At 39.3% G+C, this 14,479-nt stretch overlaps 1 protein-coding gene across 1 annotated transcript in view; it reads right to left on the bottom strand.

Moving 5' to 3' along the window:
• Positions 1-14,479, bottom strand: part of CPNE4 (copine 4) — a gene marked incomplete at both ends in the record, with an annotated part of 194,027 nt that overhangs the window by 24,565 nt on the left and 154,983 nt on the right. The gene's annotated exons all lie outside the window — the stretch shown is intronic.

Here is a 14,479-nt window from a genome sequence, read left to right as displayed (position 1 = left end):
TAATTAGGCATAGCTTGACCGATAACCTAGCAAATGCTGTGACATGGTCAATTTGCTTTCAAACACTACAGTGAGGTTGTTCCGCCCCAGTTAGATCTTTAGAGACAAAAATTCCTGATTCAGAGGACCTGAAAGCTTCCAGGCTGTTAATACCCTTTCAGAAACGCAATAATGTCTCACACAGCCCACGTGCTGTCAAGCTGCCTCTTCCCAGATGGCAAAGTGGAAAACAACAAGCTGTAAGGAATGTCTCGTCCCTGAGTCAGCAAAGCACTTGATCACGCGGTTGAGGTTAACAATTCACCCAAACATATGCTTAACTCTAAACACATCCTGAAGCCCCGCTGAAGTCACTGAACTCTACTCCAGTGCTCTGATGAATCAAACCCCTCATAGGTGTATCCAATTCTGCTTACAGGGTTTCAGGGCCCTTGGAAAAGTTGAGCTCCTACTACCATTATTGACACTTTCAAAAATTCCCAAGAGATGCCAGCAGCTTCATTTTTTTTTGTGTGGTTCAAGACATTGCCACTCCAAGTATCAACTGAATAATTTGCTTCCTAGACATACTCAAGAAAGATAATAGCACCCATTAAAGCTGCTGGGCTATACTGTCTGGCATAGGCTTTGAAAGGCACCATGATATTTCTGATACAAGCTAAAGAAAAATGGAAGGGTTTAAAAGAAAGCAGAAATAAGCTCCCGCCAAAGTTAGATTTGCCACCATGGGATAAAGAAATAATCACCAGATCATTGGGAAGCAGTGATGACTGTCATCTCATGGCATAGCTCTCACAATTGTTGTTCTGCTATGAAATTTTGTTGCCGCATAAATCTTGGGAGCACAATTCTGTGTACCATATGTTACACCGTGTGACAATGGATCTTGGAAAGGAAGACTAACATCATTTGCATGGTAATGAAACATTTTTTCCAAGAGATGTCAGAAACAAAGTAGCTGCTGACATTTGATGCTAACCACCTGCTGATAGCCTTCTCTTTGATTAAACACTCCTGGAAGTGGGGAAGCCCTTATGAATAGACGCAGAGAATTCAGGCGCACACTTACAGGGCAAGAAATAAGAAGCCATTAGAAAAGAATCTGAGGGGAGAAAAAAAATCTTGTTTTACATCAATGATTAAGCATGGCTGCATTAGAAAATCAAACCCTGTGGAGCTGCAAACTAATTGATTCTGGGCAAGAGCAAACAAAGACTAAAAAAGAATTTTACTTAGGTAGAACGTAAGTGTCTAAGTTCAATAAAGCAATCCAAAAAGCTGATGTTGGCAGCAGTTACCCAACCTGGGAGATGCCTAAACCCATACAGTGCCTGCATTTGTACTTCGATGAGTGTAAACAAGTGTAGGCACTCTTGTATCTGCAGCTCCATCTTCTGTTCTGCAGCAATTCAGAAACAGCACTAAGGGATACCTCCAGCAGCCTGGATTCTCCTTCTGGTGGCGAGACTCCCACATTCCCAGTCACACAGTGGCACAGTCCCCACTGTTATTCTGCACTCAGAATACCTTACCACCACACTCAGGATACCTCCCTTTATGTCTGAATCTCCCATATCTCCTTTTTGAGCAAGTGCTAGTTACTGCTACTGTCGTCTTGTGAAAGAGTAAAGCTTGATCATGTACACCCTCAAGATGAGATTCCGCGTGGCTGCTTTTTAGAGGGAAGTGCATGAACTCTAGACAGGAGGGGCATCCTGGGGTCTACTGCTGTGCTTAGTACTTCCTCTTGCCTCACTCAGAATAGCTCCACACTCTCCTTAGGAAGCTCCTCATTTTCCAGAATTTAGGTACATATCTCTGCTATTCTGATTCAAGCTGCTGGGACCAAGGAATTAACTTTCATGTGCTCCCAGAGCTTGATCGTTAAGGTAAGAAGGGAACCTTTTGATTATCACTCATGACATCCCTTGCATAAAAAAGATGATCATGTTATTCCCTGACCACACCTCAAAATTTGTGGCTGACAGCTTTCAGAATAAAATAAAATTTTAATGTAAGCAATACTTTTCCTCCTATCACACAAAACAAGATGTTCAGCTAATATAAAGGTCTCGCTCTTCAGTAAGTATGCAGTTTAATGGCTTAGTGATACTTTACAAAGTAACCCTCTCTAGTATTCCCATCCACCCCTCACTTTGTCATATGAGAAAAAACCCAGCAGCTGAGCCTGCTGCCCTCATTCTGCTTATCCTGCACTACTGAGACACAGCAGGGAAAAAGTGACCCAGAAGGGCAGCCAAGGATTCTCTCGCTTCCAGGACAATCCCTTATGGTACAGAGGCATGACAGAGCTGTTCTACCAGACCCTAGGCTATCACGGCAGCTTGCGGCAGAAAGCGGAGCAGCTTCCCAGCTTCTGTAAGCTATGTCAAGGGTTAGGCCATCCAGGGACTGAAACTACAGTCAGAAAATGAAAAGAAGGTTTCCTCCTGCCTCAAGGGTGAACCGCATGCATCAGAGACTCCAGCCCTGGTTCCTAACCCAGCATTTCAGTAGGAAAGGGATCTGCTGTAATGACTTTCCTTTTCTTCCTTTGTAATTTAAACTCATTCAAAAGAAGAAAAGTGAGAACCAGTTTTCTTCTCCTTTGTGTTGCTTGCGCAGGCATTTGAGCTTCGTTTATACCAGGCCTGGGACCCTGGCTGAAGCACTGGCACATGACTATGGACATGGTCTGTTAGCACTCTCCCTGGCATAGTGCTGAATCCTGCCAACCAGCAGCCCCCAGAGACTTCCCAGGGACAGTGCTGGGGACAGCTGTGCTTGAGACTGCGCCCAGATGGCACTTTGGGCATCAGCAGGTCGTGCTGGGAGGAAGAAAGCTGAGATACAAGGGCATGGGCAGTGTCATGTCCTTGGCCTCAGGCCACTTGTTTTTTGACTTGTTTTGTTTAAACCTAGCCAGAGAGTCCTTGGCACATGCAAGGAAACTGCCTGCACTGTCCTGCTGGAGACAGATTGCTAAAGGGACAGGAGAGAAACACAGAAGTAGAAAAACAAGCTGGTTCTATAAAACCTGAAATTTACAAAATCAGGTAAGAAAAAGAGGATCGTGGCTTGGAAGAATCTTTACAAAATTACTCTGTCACGTCTACTTCACATTTTATATTGTTCTTTGTTTTACATAGGTTCCCTTGAAAATTAAAATCTGGCCTAATTTTCAAAAAGCTGAAGTACTTGACATGAACATCAAAAAAGCAAAAGCATCGGACTTTGACTTTTATACCTGGTTATATAAGGGCCATGAGTAGTCATGCAAGCATAGATGTATACGGCTTCTGGTACTTTTTCCAGTCAAACAGGCATATATTACTGAATATTACTGAAGATACCAAAGACTGAGCAGATCTAAGTTATACCCTAAAGGTAAAATCAGGGAGAGGGTTCAGGTTCAGTGTTCGTATTGGTAAATGCAAATTAACGCACAGAGAAAGGAACTGTCAGGACTCCAAGACTGCAGTTTTCTGAACAGAAATACAACCAGTTAGAGAAAAGTCCCTCAGCAACCTCAGCTATAACGCAATGCATAGCAGAAAATAAATTCTGAAAATATCCCATATTATCCTTTTGGAACATTGCTCAGTTTTAGTCACCCATCCTTCAAGCTATCTAGTGGAAGCAGGAAGCGCAATGACAGATCAATACATTAATAGGGGCAGAGAGGAGAGAGATTTCAGTGAGCTGTACTGCACAGACAGAAAAATAGAGGAAACAGTAAGGTTTTGTAAATTGGTAAAAGCAATACAGATAATGATACCTTTTTCTGTTTCACTAGGAAGCCTAGTGTTACTGGAAGGTAAGAAATATGTTTGTAATAAAGATAAGGAGACAAAATAAAGAACATCTAAAAATCTTGTCTTGTTAACCACTGGTGCCCTCTGACATGTAGTGTCATGGAAACCTGGAGTTCAGCTTTATTCTGAGCAGGATTTCCTATTCCTAATAACAAGAGAATTCAGATAAAACTCTTTCACTGGGTGAAATTAATTAGTCAGACATTAGAGAGTCTTTTGCAACTTCCTCTGAAGCTGCTGGCACAGACAATGCTGGAGATAGAGCTAGATATTCACCAGTGTGGCAATACCTGTATTCAGAAAAGAAAACAAGAGCTGCCAAGACTATCGTCCCCAAAAATTAGTTGTTTTTTTAAATCTAAATTGGGAATCTAAGTTCTTAATTGTATGGAGTAAACATAGGGGGAAAAAATGGCCTAAGTCATTCTATATGCCATTTATTCATTCTGAAAGATGAACTTCTAGCTAGCCACTTACACAGGTCATTTGGGACTCATTTTACTGGTGCTCATGAAAGCCCTTTGGTATGTAGCTATAGATGTGCCTACCTTGAAGCTCCTGAAGTCAATACAGCAATTTGTGTGGATGCTACTGAACTGACCTTGGAGAGCCTTAGCATGAAAACCTGCTCACTTTACGCTGGAGCAACATAGTAGCAGTAGTGGTACTAATGATGCAGTAAATGGGGGGGAAAGAAAAAAACATGGAGTAGGGGAGCAGGGGGAAAAGAAACACTAAGAACCCATTTGTGGTTTCAAATGACCAAGAATCTTAAATTTACAGGTCTTTGAAATTCTTGCAAGGAATATACCTGACTAGAATCCCTGGATATTAAGCTGTCACTTATAATTTTGGTTTTGGGTCAGATCAGAATTAGTAGGGAGTTATTTTTAAAGTACTATGCTGGACGCAGCAAAATCAATTACTGTGCCTTTCACTTTCAATTCCAGTCTTAAAAGAATAACCTGTTAATCTGCTCTGCTCTACATACTTTTCCCATCATAAAATCAGTTATTTTTCCTCTGTTACAAAGAAGTTTCAAATTGCAAAAATAAAAGGGGAGTTTCTGTTACACATGTCATTGAAAAAAGTGTGAATGTGAGGAGGGGGAGAAGGAAGAGGAGGGGGGCAAGGGGAGAGGAAGAGTGAAAGGAGAGAGGGGAAAGGGGAAAAGAAAAAGAAGAAAAAAGCAAATGCCACAGATGAAATAGAGTCATCTCTATACTCAATTAAAATTGTAATCTTCCATGTTCAGGGAGTGAACTGGAAGAATATGAGCTGAATTAAGTGTTTCTTTTCTACAGCATATGAATGAATCATGTTCCTGAGTGTATTATTTAGTACTTATCTGAGAAGGGCTTGATGCCAGTAAATTCTGAATCATAACAGCTTACAGGGATTAGCAGCAGTTCCAAAGAAAATAGAGAAATCATTTGAAATATTTAAACATTTTCAGTTCCTGCTTTGCAAGCACAGCTAAGTAAATAAAGGACATGATCTGTATGATTGAATAGAGCTAAATAAAACCGTTTAAGGGGAAGGGACCAGAGCCCATCCGCTTCAGGCCTTGCAGTCTTGCACAGCCACCTGTGCTCCTCCAGGATGGGCCAGGGGTAGAGCCAGGCTGTGGTCCAGCTCTCAGCCTGCCCCAGTCAGAGTCAGAAAGACCGCAAGAGCTCAGCAGCAGCAGTGTTTTCTGCCCCAATCTGTATTCTTTGGGGCACCGCGACGCTGTCACCACATATTCAATGTGTGGTTGTGCCTGGTTCAATACAACCACATCTCTGGTTCTGGCCAGGGTACCGCGCGTTTAATCAAACCTGCACTGTACCTAACAAGGTTTGGCATCCAATCCATAATGCATGGTGATTTTTAACAGAGCAGCAGGAATGAACTGATCATCATACATCTTGGTTACAAAAGAGAGCTGGGAGCATGCAAATCAATGGTAAATCACTGCAACAGCTACATTGTTTGGTCTGTCGTAGACAGAGATGCTACGCAGTCATGCGCAAAATCCTGACATTAAAATTCATTCACTATCTTTAATTACAGCTCTTAGTCACCTTAGGGGAGGTGGAATCTGCTGAATACTGAGAAATAGATACTGTCATGTAATTGGGTTTTAAGAATATGAGGAAATGCCTGTCTCACCTGCGAGGGTAATAATTAATGAAGCAGGGGAATACAAATTCCCTGAAGCTAACCACTGAAAGGCATCAACTCATGAAATAACTAACAAAGCAGAATCCAGGTACAATGGATTTAAACTTCCCCTTGTTAAGATTAAAAGAATTGCAAAAGAAGCTCTGCAGGGTAAAAATATCAAGTGAACACAGAAATTCCTAGACTGGGGAAAGGTAAATACCCATAGAAAAAAAAAGTCATCAGAGCTTGGGGGAGGAGTAGGTTAAGCAAAATGAAATGGCAGTGAGATATATCACTTGCTAGAAGGATAGCCTAATAAAATGACATACTCAGGAAGGTGAGACAAAATGTCAAACTTCCCTGCAAGATGACAAATAAATTGCAATGACCTGATTTATACCTGCATGAATGACCCAATTCAGTAAAATGTATCTTGAAAAAGAAATGGGACTTTATAACTGGGAATAAACTAGGGAAGGGGATGCTGCAAGAGGCTACAGCGAGTTATATTTAACTTCTCAAACCAGGCAGTTTCCAGACAGTCCTATGTATTTTAAGGGGTTGCACATATGTCTCCGTACCTTCCAAAACCTTAACTCTATAGTGAACTGGCATATCTGTGGGGTCATATACGGAAAACTGTACCATCACCAAAAAGGTCATTCTCACACAGACTGTAATCTCAGATGTTTAAAACTTGACATGACTTGAGGATGACACTGCAAGCAGCAGGCTGAATTCCATCACGTAAGGTCCAGATCGTGAAGAACCCCAAACTGAACAGTGGTGGGGCCTTGTCCTCTTGAAACACAAGTGTGGCTTTCAGGTTTCAGGGTGTGCTGCACTAAGCAACCACAAGAACAAAAGCTTTGCTACGTATGCACGTGATTTTGTCCTTTTTTACAAATTACAGTGGAAAGGGATGGTCAGAGACCTTCCTCTGCAACAATTTTCTATCGGAAAATATCTGTCTAAATATCTGTGCTGGGAAGAGAGGAATACAGGACTGTGTTGGCATATGTATGCAGGGAGGTGCTGGGAGAGGAATTTCTCCTCAAATGCTCTCAAGATACAAATGAGCTTTCTAGGATGAACAGGATAAAACTGTTATAGAGATTATATTGTGATTTAATGTGACCAAATGAGCTGTTGATGTAATTTTACCAAAATCAAAATGACATTAAGTCAAAATGAAGAACACTATCAAAACAAGTTAGAGCAAAATTGTAAGTGAAATATACTGATGACTAACCATTCAGCTAGGCATCGCTGAATATGCAGGAGGAACTGGGCTACTACCCTCTCTTCACCTGCTGATTTGGAATCTCTGATCAAGGTTAATTTCACAAGAATTTGGAGGGGATAGTAAGATAGTAGATGGAACCTAATTCACAAGAATTGCCTAGCTTTAACTGAGAGCAGTTTGACCCATAAACATCCTGTTAAGGTTGACTTAGGCAAAAGGTGTCCACTTTCTGTAAAGGAGGAAATTTGCATGAGAAGATTTAGAACATGGTGTTCATTTATAGACAGATAGGTTTCCAAATGGGAATAATTTGCTTCTCAGCTATATGCTAATATAATGGAGTGGATGACTAGAATAATTATATCCTTAACAATGCAAGGAGGAAATTCATGCTTCTGAAATTGTGGAAATGGTTGTGTTGACTAAAGATGTACCAGGTCAGTATCAGATGGCATCAGTGACAATGGCAAGACAAATTACTATCTATCTCCTTTGTTTATGCTTATTTACTTATTAATACGTATTTATTTACACAGATGTCTAGTCTCTACAGCAGTAGGTGGTATGCAATTTCACATAAAGTTTGTAGGGTTTTATACTTCTAGGCATTCTCTTCAGAAAGAAATGCTGACAGAGAAATCCCAGCGGTACCAGGCTGCATAGTCCCGAAGAAGTGTCAACTACTGCACAGAACGAAAATCTTCCTCAAAGGAGATTTCAAGCTGAATTGAAAAATAGTAAAGACTGCATAGAAAAGCCCTGCAGAAGGTTCAGAGTTTGATGTATCTACCAGCTGACAGAATAGAGCAGAGGTCTCTGAAAAGCACGTGGAGGAAGCAGTTGTTTTGCTATGAAACTTGGAAGGGACTGCTCGTGACTGATACGCTGACATAGGAACCGAGTTCCTGGAAGAAGAGGCAGCGTAAAGAAGACACAAAGATGAAAAATTGGTAAGGGAAAAGGCTGAGCTGTAAGAACTGACAATATCTGCCCAGATAAAGGGTCTGCAGATATATACATATATATACGCACATATATATGTATGTATGTATGTACACATGCACAAGAAACTATTATGAAGGCCCCTTCCCAACACAGTTGCTGCACTAGACTGATTCTCCTGTAATGATTCTTGGGATAAAAAGTGGTGATTGTAGAAACCCCTGTGTGGCAGCAGTCTGCAAATACAGGTTCTGCAAAGGCAAATACTAAATATGTGTATGTATGTATGATGACATTGTGCCAGCCTAGGTCCTCAACAGTTAAATCCAAGGATTTTTCAATCCAGTTTGCTGGTTAAAAGTATTAGCAGTTCCTTTTTCCCTGTACAGTTCTAGTCCTGTGTTTACCCACACCTGAGCTTATTGATAGACATAAGCTACAAGTTTTTCTGTACAGGTTATTGTTTTTCTATTTTTCTTCTGTTGTATGTCTACGTGAATTTGGTCCTATTAAAGCACTAAATAAAAAGATTAATGTCTTTTCCCCCGTGGTTTTTAAACTTGTTTAGATATGCTAATCAGCATTTTTGCTTAACAGCCTCCAGAAAGGTTGTTTCTGTAATTAACGTGATAAAGAGGGATGCTTAATAATTAAGCATATTTTCATTTATTGATATGCATGGGTAGATTGAATTTTAACATCTATAGCTCTATGTAGGGATTTCATGAAATATTTAATGTCACATATAGTGCCAGTTATTCTAGGCATCATTCTTTCACCCCAGTTTTAATGAACTACTATTATACTACTATCTCAACCAAAGCAAGTTCCTGCTTTTCTCCTTGTGTCTGGCAAAATTACCTCAAGGTATTTAATTCAGATCCCTCCAGCCAAGGTAACTCTTCGAGTCTTCATCCACAAACACAGACATAGCTTCAGGATGAATGACCTGTTAAGTAATTCTTGGGGATGAGGCTCTGATTAATAAAGCAGACTTCCAGGTGTAAACTCTGGGATCTCTTTTCCACTTAAAGCCTCAGTCCAAATCACAGCATTTGAGTACGTACCGATCTTTGTATTTGGGACTAAACGCACTGATTTATGGATGACTTCCGTAACATGTGCTGCATTATACGTACCTTATCCTCGTTCTCCTCCCTAACTGCCCTCTGCTGGATACCTCGGGAAAAGTGTTTCTGGGACAGATGGACCTTTCATCTGACTCTAGGTTTTTCCCTTCTTAGATCTACACTGAAAGGGATGTGCTGGACTGGGAACCCTGGTATTTTTATTTTCCTCCTTTCATTTTTTTCCCCCCTCTTAATTTTCAAGTGCATTTTATTGCATGAGGGAAGGTAAGTTTTATATACGGTTTTCAATCAATCAGAGTGAATGCACTCGCTCAGGCCTAAAACACTGAAGAAGAAATCATAAAAAGGAATTTCTGCATCTAGTCAGCTACTGCTGCAATTAATTGATTACAGAAGCTAATGTTGAAACTCAGACTGACTTCAGGACTTTCATATCTTTTGTGGAATATGGCCCAGTTTTTAGATTTTCACTCTTAAGTATTTTACAGAGCTCTACACATAAATAATTTCTGCACGTTGCAGGAATAATGTACTCTTTGCTCATTAGTGGCGTTTGGGGAGGTTGCTAGACAAGTGTGTTTTACAGAAGCAGTTTATTTGTTAACATACGCTCTCAGTGTGAATGTCAGTTTTAAGGAGGTACTTGAGTATTTAGAGTTAAGGAGGCTATTTGCCTAAATGAAAAAGGACATTAGTGTCAGAAAACAGATAGAATTTATCTTCTGTGTGTTTCAAGGGCTCTTGGAAAAAAAAAAATCTGCAGTATCTTTAAGAGTGAATAAACAGACAGAGATTTAAAATAATTAAGAAGAAATTTTTGAAATAGATTTTGAATACAAATAAAATGAAGACCAATTTTATGACATTGTACAAAACTACGTGGTCAAACTCATGGAATCATGAGTTGAGTGCATAGATCAGAACAGGGATGGCCCATCAAGAATGGGAAGCTCCACAAATATCCAATGCAACAAATGCTTATAAGTATTTGATAAAATACATCTAACCTTTGTCTTTTTCAGGGTATGAGTATTGATCTGACTCACACATGTTTGTGAGCACTTTTTATTAATCCAGTGAAGAACTCTGAATGTATGCAGAAATATAAAACTATGTGTAAAAATTAATCAGAAAGATCATCCAGCTATATGGGAGGCACTGACCATATGGGTGTGGTGCAAACAATTAACAATAAAGTTCAAATTCAGTAAAACTCTTAACTCCATCTTAGTGCTATCTATACTTTGCATAATACTTCAGTGTTTGCTTGAGTCAGACTGAATTCAATGGGATTAGATAATAAACTCTAGTGTCTTGCTGAATCAGAACAGAGGTTTTAATGCAAAGATAAATATTTAATGTTATGTAATGAGATTCTTAATAAGCTGAAGAGAAAGGAAAGCTAACAACTGCAGAAATCGGATTTCAAACTGAGGAGCAGATTTGCAAGTCCTGCCATGGGCTTCACTCAAAACATCATCACTAAAACCTGTAATAATGTAAGATCATTTAGGAAGTATTTCAGCCTTTAGTATTATGTGCATGTAACAGCATTTATCCTTACAAACAAGCTATTTACAGTCCCATTCCAGCCCTTTTTCCTTTGCCAGAGACAGCAATCACTGCAGAATGAAAGATGAGCTACACTCATGGCTAGTTGGTTGTATTCCAGCACTGGCACAACAAATCATTAAGATCAAAGGACCAGCCATTTTAATAAACTCTGTGCACTGTTGTTATTGTGACTTATGGCTTTGCTCTGCAGAGAGGGAAGCTACAAAACAGCATAAAAGAGAAATCAATTTTCTTACTGCATGGTTAAATGTTAACTATACATATTATACATATGTAAGTACATATAATACCTATATATTATATGCATACCTATATATTTATACACGTGAGTAAAACTCTAGCTGTATGTACATATATATATGTGTGCCTAAGTATATTGCTCTAGGTGCTTACATGAGAAATTCACAGCGCACCTGTACCTGTCTTGGGAAAAGTACTTGTTTTATCTATAGATACTAGTTTTCACAGATGTTTCCAGATTATAATGATGGAAATGGACTTGTCAATGTGCACGTGTATGCGCTGAGGGCACATCCCAGTACTATTTGGGCGCTGGTTCTCACCTACACAAGGCAGCTGTGTTGCGCTGTGCGGCTCGCAGGCGCGGTCTCCCTGCCATGATTCAGACGGTATGTCTTCCTGCAGAGCACGGGAGCTCCTCCCTCTCCACAGGCCTCCGTTTCCTTTTGATGGAAGCCAGGATGTGTGAAAGGGAAGGGAGAAGAGGTAGGTCAGGTCCTGACTTGCAGTCAGGACATGGCCTGACCTTATGGTGGGACACAAGGGAAAGGAAACACTCCCCGATTCCCCAGTTTAGCCACAAGCTTCTCTGACTTATAAAGCAGTGTTGTTCCATGCTGAGCAGGGGACAGTTTTGTGATACAAATGAAAAGTATTTGGGGAACAGTTGCCATGAAGAACAGGACACATTCAAAATTATTACTATATAAGTTACAGAGTTTCATGGCTTTTATAAGATTCTGATTCACAGGTCTGATATTTCAGCTGATGAATGAGTTTGTCTTTCCTCTTATCTGGGTATTCAACCAGCAAAGACACCTGCCATCTATCCTTTGAAAACAGCATTCTCTTGAAGGGGTCTCCACCAGGCTCCAAAACAAAAGGGAGGCCAAAACCATTGTTCAGAGTGAAGGGTCGAGGTCTGAAGCCAGCCATAGTGCTCAGAGAGCTAGGTAGAACCTCATCTGCCTTAAGTACACTTCCTAACTCATTGTTCAAAACATGTAGAGGGAATATATGCACATTTGGTAGTGATCAACTGATTTTTCCAGGATTTTGGCTAGGCTGATATTGCTGGTCATCAGAAACCACTTGATTTGACTTCTGACCCAGAGAACTCAATACTGAAATTACTGAGGTAAAGAATAAATATGGAATGATACAGAAGCAGGTCCTTTTAATATTAAGCACTTCAGTGCCCAATGATTTTTCATCATTTTCATCTGTTTCTCTATGCTACAAAAAAGTGGAGTAGACTTGCTCAATTTCAAGGTAAAATTATACCACTGATATAATTCTTTATATAAAAGAAAGCTTGCGAAAATGTTTAAAGGGAAATATATATTTCTCACTTATTGCTTCATGAGGTCATCTTTAAACATTCATGAGTCATTTATCTTAAAATCAATTCTTCTCCATGGAGCTGTCTGCTTATTTTACCAAATATTTCCAATAATAAGTTTTTAATATGTTTTCCCCTTTCCAGTATTTCAAACTACATTTTAGAGCCTAATTCCTTAAAATTAATGAATGTTTCTTGTTCCTTTATGATCCATTGCTGCTGTTGCTTAGCCACTGATGATATCACATACCAACTTTATCTTCTCTCTTAGACAAATGTTGTTATAGCCTGAAACAATTCCACCATACAGATAAAGTATTGTCTTTTGTGCAGGTGAACAGCTCTTCCATTTCCCATACCGTTATCAGATTGGCCTGTTCCTACAGGACTGCAGCATTTCTACAATCAGGATAACAATCAAAGTCTATTTCTCATTCTCTGAATATTGCTGATAAAAGAATGAATCTTATTCTTTCACACTTACCTATGCAGAACAGAGCTATTCATTTAACTGTTTCAGGAATCTCTGAACCATACAGATAAATGGGCTTTTGGATGAGCAGGGATTATTCCACTGTATCAAGGGACGTGAGGCAGCACTTAATTTGGAGCATTAATTACTTAGGGATACATTATGTTAGGCTGATATGTACAGAAACCTAGATTATGAGAAGATTTGGCTTCATCAACAGAACTAGAGTATATAAAAGAAAATTTTGGATTTTGAGTGTAGTCTCTCCATGTATTACTTGCCAATCCAATTCCTCCCAAATTACAAATAAATTTGAATGTTTCTAATTAGAGAAGTATTTTAAGTAATAGCCATAGGCTTCTTTTTTTTTTTTTTTTTTTTTTTTTTTTTTTTTTTTAATAAATATAAAGAAGCAGTCTTTTGGTATATAAGTGTAGTATTTTCCTTGGTTTGGATTGAAATCAGCCAGTCCTGCCTATTAGAGATAATTGATGGGTACAAACTATAAATCTTCAGGTAAGAGCACTGCCATCTTTGTGGGTTCATATTTTAATCTTACGAAGACATGCCCCTATGCAAATGATGACACTCCGGCTCTAAACAACCCTTAGGTTCAGCAGGTCCCTCTCTTTTCACTTCTGGCTGATCTTAACCTGGAAACAGAAATCCTACTCCAGTATCTGAAGCAGAACGGGCTCACTGGAGCAGTTATGGATCTGTCCCGCATTTCAGATTTTTAACTGAATTTGAAACTCTTTTTTTAAAGTGTATATACAGAAGATTTATTTTATAGGTCGTATATGCTCATACATCTCAAGGCTGCAATTAAACACAAAAAGAACTCCTGTATAGAACCTGTAGATTATTTTGTGTGAAGGTTTGCTCCTTGTAATTTCTTTTCTTCCTTAGAGAAATTATAAGTTTTCATTTCCAGTTTGATGGATTCAAAACGTGCAAGTATAAAGAAAAGGTCCTCACTTGACATTTTGATCAGAAAGCATTGACTGTGTTGAATCAACTTGCCCATGGGAATGTATTTATAGCGTCACAACTTGAGAGCATGTATAGGTCAAACACATGCCAGAAGGGTGACGTTTCCTGGGGAAAAGAAATTCTGGTTTTTGTTCAGCCCTAGTCCATAGCTCATACAATCTTAGTTGTGCTGATTAGCATCAATAGGCATTTTCTGTAGTACAATAGAACTGAATGATGCTGATGATTTCATTTAAAAAATGACTGGCTATTATTTTTTGTACTGATTGGAATATGCTATATTGAGAGGAGAATCCTGATTTGGGATTAATATCTCCATACATGAGGGCCTGTGCCACTTAATTATTTCATTTTCTTAAAAAATACACCTTAAGTGATAGAAGAAAAAAATCTGTGTGCATAAACCAGCCCTTTTTATTCCTTTCCCTATTTTGAAGGATTTACCCACTGAATAATTGCTTGTAATTATTAAATTACTGGATAATCACTGAGGAATTATCAGCTCACAATAAAATATTAATTTTCTCAGACTCATTGACTAAGTTTGACCATCAAATTCTTACAGAAATTGTATCAGGGCAGTATTTTCCTCATTCTTCTTTGAGAAGACATTTC

Source organism: Platalea leucorodia, assembly GCF_965183815.1.
Source record: "Platalea leucorodia genome assembly, chromosome: 1".
Lineage (NCBI taxonomy): Eukaryota > Metazoa > Chordata > Aves > Pelecaniformes > Threskiornithidae > Platalea > Platalea leucorodia.
Note: the sequence above shows the minus strand (reverse complement) of the source record. Positions and strands in the feature narration are given on the sequence as shown.